Source organism: Condylostylus longicornis, unplaced genomic scaffold (genome assembly GCF_029603195.1).
Source record: "Condylostylus longicornis isolate FDR11 unplaced genomic scaffold, ASM2960319v2 ptg000006l, whole genome shotgun sequence".
Lineage (NCBI taxonomy): Eukaryota > Metazoa > Arthropoda > Insecta > Diptera > Dolichopodidae > Condylostylus > Condylostylus longicornis.
In genome coordinates, this window is record NW_026577975.1 from 3,755,829 (window position 1) to 3,761,828 (window position 6,000).

The window sequence follows — 6,000 nt, forward strand, 5'->3', positions numbered from 1 at the left end:
TTTTAAAGTAATTATGAGGTTAAATATGGGAATAAAAATTACCTATTAGTTATAGATTCTTAATAAAATGAAATAAATGAAATTAGGACAGAATTACTGAAATTTAAAGACGTACTAGTCAACAAAATTTGTATATCGACTGAATTGTTTAGTTGTAATTTACATAATTATCATTATATAACAAAGTCTATTTGAAATAAAATTAATTTTAACCATATATTAACAAGATATACTAGATAATCAACAAATCAAATATAATTATCTTCATAAATATATATAAAAATAATGGGTGATTTACAGCATAATATTTCAAAGCTAACACCTTCAAAATTTTTTGCAGGACACAACAACTAAACGATATAATTTTTATAATTGAATAATTAAAAGCGGTTAATTATTCGATTGGATAATCGATTAATTATTCGATTGGATTACGTTGGGAACTATCTTTATCAAATCGTATATCGGGTACATTTTGGATAACGCGTGTCAAGTTTTGATGCCTTACTGTTCTATTGACATTTCAATGATCGAATTCATTCAGAGGAGATTTTACAGTTTCGCATTGCTTGGTTTAGGTTGGTCCGATCCCCTAAGATTGCCGCCATGTGAGGATCTATTGTTGGGCTTGCAAACGTTATGCGCTCGTTATAATCGCTGACGTGGTTTTTATTCATCAACTTGTATCACGGAACGTTGTTTCACCGTTTTTGTTGAAGCAGGTATCTTTTAGAAAGAACTCGAACAATTTAAGGTCAGTAGTGCTTTTTAGCGTTCGTCACAGTACAGATTATGATCAGAATGAGCCGTTGACTTTAGGATATTCTGATGTAATTATAATTCGTCTAATTTTTAAAATTTATAACAAGAATACTCTTATACCAATTCCATTTAAAATTTGTGTATTTACTCGTATAACTACTCTTTATTTATATTATAGACATAAAATAATACAGTAATATAATTATGTGAACCTTTTAGCAAAAAAATTGAAAATTTTAATCAAACAAAAATTCAATATCTTAAAAAACATAAAATTGAATTTTAGAAACCCTATATAAATAAATGTACACTTGTATATATGTTTGCACTTAATTACTATAAAAATCAAAAATAAATAAATAATAAAAATAAAACAGATAGGTACAATATTAATAATAAATTTAATTTAAAAAACAATCAAAGAAAAAAAACGAACACCGAAAAAAAAATATTAACTACTTGTTAAAGTTTTTAATAAAGCTAGACTATTGGACTTCTACGAAATGATAAGGGATTGACAAAACAAAATTCAACAACAAAAAAAAATATAATCTTTTACAAAAAAAGTTTTATTTACGACATTTCTGATAAGAGACTACATTATTATTACCTAAGAATATATTTTGTTATATTTGATATTTGGTAATATGACAATCTTGGTACGAAAAAAAAGAGGATTAATTATTATAAAAAGAAAAAAAAAATATCAAATTTCTATAACCAATAAAATGCTGATAAAGACAAAAAACCTTATCTCACGTTCAATGCATTCAAGAATCAGCTTAAGCAAGTACATATATGTAAGTATAACACTTTTATTATGCTGTATTTTTAATTAGTTTCTATTTATATAAGTATTTATTTTGTAAATAAGAATATTATATTATATGAAGCACATGTAACACAAGAATGTCTTCAAATGCAAGATTTTCAAATGTTTTCCAAGTCCCTTCTTAAAATCCCTTCCCGGTATTCTGAAGGTTTCAGCCGGAAAGCTAATTTTAGTAGTAAGACTACTAAAAAATTGTAAAATACTGGAAAATTTTTTTACTCTTATTTGCTTATGTTTAGTAAAATCATTTAAAATTCTATAATATTTTAAAGTTTATCCATATATGCATAAATTCGAAAAGAATTCAACATCGCGGTATTGAATTATGCAATGAACAAGGACTAGAGTACTTAATAAATATTTATAAAATTTTAAATATTAAAATATTTATATCGATATATTATAATATAAATAATAAATATTTAAAGTTCTTTCGAAAAATATACATATATACAAGTTCCTTATATATATATATAATTTTTATATTATATCAATTGTTTCAATATTTACAATTAAAAGAACCAAACATCTATATATTATTATTCCCGCATTTTATTATTTTTATTTTAATACCCTGCACCTTCGTGAATTGTACATGCATTTTCATTTATTAACTTTGATATACGGAGTTTGTGACCATTTGAAGAAGATATCTGCAGCATGGGCATATATATTTCTTGCTCAGCGTAAAATTCTGCTTTGATTTAAACATTTTCGTCCGTCCGCCTGTTCGATCGCACGATAACTTTAAAATAAATAATATCACCAAACTTTCACAATTTATTTTTTTTTGTCCCAAGGACGAACCCTGTTGTAATTGAACCAATTCGGACAAAGGATTTATTTTACTGCCATACAACTTCAAAAGCTAATTGCAAATATTCGGAAAAATAATAAGGTTATAGATTCAAAAGAGTTGGCGGTCGTGGATCTAAATATTGATTAGACATATTCGTTTCTGTTTGATGGTTTGACAGATTCGAGTAATTTACGTGAAATAATGAAAGCTAATTCTAAATTTTTAAAAAATAAGCTTTAAGATTGTCAGAGTGCTGGGTATAATTCAGTCGGTTTAGACTGTCTGAAACGTTTTTACTTGCTATATTAATCATTTAAATATTAATTTTTTTCAAAAACAAATTGAGAATAAATTTATATTATATTAAATAAATGGAATGTTAAACAAATATTCTACATTAAATTCAAAGTAGGTATATTCTATAGGCGGTATACTAAAATTTAAGCTTCAAGCGTTGATAGTCAAAAATATTCGGCTATATAATGAGTTTAAGCCCCCCAGTGTTGTACATAATAATTTCTATTAATACCATTAAACATATGTGTACCTTAAATTTAATATTTCAAAAAATTTCTCAAAAATAATCAACAATTTTTAACAAAAAATCTGATTAAAAAATTTTAAATTTACAGAAAATTAGAAAAAAAAAAAAACAAAAAAAAAATTTCTGAAATTTTTCCATTTTGGCATTTATGACATAAAAACTTTGCATGTTTATAAAAAATTTTTTAAGTTTCTTCTTTATTTTTTTTTTTTTGCTGCTTCTGTTTAATGTAAGTGGGCGCAATTTTTATACAAATTCCAATATTTGAAAATTCATGCGTCACTATTTTTCATTTTATAATGTTCGTTTTTATATATTCTTTTGACGTCACTGTCTTTCAGTATTTCATTATTATTATTATTTTTTTTTAAATATATTGCAAATGTTGTATTTCATATATATATACATATATATATATTTCTTTTAATTCTACTAAATTTTTAGTTTTTTTTTTTTGTCTCTTACATTGTGTATATTGTATTTTAAAATATTTATTCGATTTTGACCTTGGCATTGTAATATTGAAATGTGTGTACTAAAAACATACAGAAAAGAGAAAAAAAAAATTAAGTAGAGAAAGAACACTAATTTAACCCTTCAAACAAAAAAAAAATTTTTTTTTTTTTTTAGAATGACGTAAAGAACAAATCATTTTAGCGATAATACGTAAAAACATTTATAATTATATAGTTTGTACGTACATACATACATACATATAAGCATGTAGTCATTATTCAACAAAAATGTATACATATATATCATCGCCCATCATTTCACATTTTATAATCGGCAAATTTAAGTGTTTGCATTTTAAAAAATAAAAATATCTAGTATACTTTTAATAACATGGAAATAGATTTTGTATATATATGTACATTAATTATACCATAATATAACTACATATAATTATTTATTTTAAAAATATTATTATAACTAATTTATTACCTATAAAATAATTTATTATTAAGCAATATAAAATTATATTTAAGTATGTACTTCTTAAGTATATAATGGCCTTTAAAACGTGAATTGCACTGACGCAATTTCATTATCTTCTTACTGTATACAAGCAAGTTTCAATGAAAATCTTAACAATTTACTTAAAATAATTCATAACATTATATAAATTACAAAATTAAAATTTACAATTTAATTCCTGTCTTACGTACTTAGTTACTCATAAAGTTATAAATTTTTATATCGCTCTCATTTATTTGTTGACTTTAATATTGAAATTCATTATTGTCATTATTACGAACTCTATATATACATACGTTAATAGATACTAAATATCAAAAATTAATCTTAAGTCATAAAAAAAAAATTGAATTAAATTTCTTTTTCAAAGTTAAACATTGCTATCTAAATAGCATTCATACACATACATACATATGTATACTTATTATAAGTATTTATAAATAAATAAGAATAAACAAAAAATATAAGTACATAAATTTTGAATAATGGTAAATTTTTTAAAATTTTAAAGTTCATGAATACACTAAACATAATATACGAGTATAATAAGAGAATAATATTTTATTTCTGTTGTTGTTTTTATGTACAAAGTTCAAAAGAATTCATCATACCCCCAAAAATTACTTAAATATACCATTTAAAAGGTATCTGTATACATTTGTATTATAAATACTTATTTACTTTTTTGAATAAATTAAAAAATTTTTTCTTATTTTCATAAGCTATAAAATTATTAATTATTTACTTAGTAAAAAAAAAAAAAAATCGAATATACTTATTTTAAATTTTTGCTATTATCATTGAATTTCATTATTCTAAAATAAATTAAAGTGCCGTCACTGAAATGAACTAAAAACAATTAAATCAATAATGAGTCTTATATTGATTTCATGTTACTAATACATTTTTGTCGTCATTGAAATAATATGAGGTAAAAGTGTTCGTCATTAAAATGACGATTATATTATTGATTATTGAATATATTATGTCATACTTATAGGAATATTTTTAAAATGCCGTCACTAAAACTTAAGTGTACTCGTATGTATACTTAAAATATTCCGTCATTATTAAATTTATTGATTATGAAGTTTTTTTTTCCATGCTCAACTTTCGATTTGAGAGCATTACACAATCTTCCATACTTGACTTTCTTAAGGAGTCAATCATCAATTTTTACACGTCATTGAATGAAGTAAGAGGCGGTGAACAGCCTACGACAGGGGGAGGGGGAGGTAGATTTTTTGACCATTTTTTGTTTTTATACATTTAATATTGAAAGTTATTCATATTTATTGTCTATTTTTTCTGGTGCACAATATCGAATGTTGTAAAAATTTTATTAGGCATTTATACTTTTATATTAACATTTTATTTTTATAATGTTGTATATTAAACTATACATATTATTAAGTTTTATCATAGTGATTATCATAAGTATTATCATAGTGACCTGACTAGGATTTGAACCTGAAGCCCTTCGGTTAGAGAACTGATACCATAGTCACTCTGCACCATTGGCCACATTAATTTAACAAATTTAATTAAAATAAGACTTTATTTGAAAAAAAAAAATATAAATGAAATACAATTAATTTTTTAGCAGTATGAGACTTACAATTAAGAACTCCTATAAAATTTACCATTCAATTCACAATTTAGTTTATGAGGTCTAATTGTTGAATTGTGTATTAATAATGTATTACAGCAATATTTAAAACATAATTTAATTGTAAGTTTACTCAAATAACATAATTAAACCTTGTATATACAAATGAATTCAAGAAATTTAAAATACTAAAAATAAAACAATTACATACTATAGATCATTAATAGTTCTCAGCTGTATTACATAAGATAGGCCACTTATTACATATGTGTTGTATAACATAATTAACTCTATGTCATTTCTAAAGTATAGCCTTATTAATTGTTACAAATTTTATTCATAATTCAATTATTTGTAGCTTATCTACTGTTATGCAAGTAAATTCAAAAAAAAATTTTGTGTTATTATGCAAGTAACAATTACAAAATTATATTTGATTACAAAATACAAGTAATATAAAATTTTTAAACTTTTAA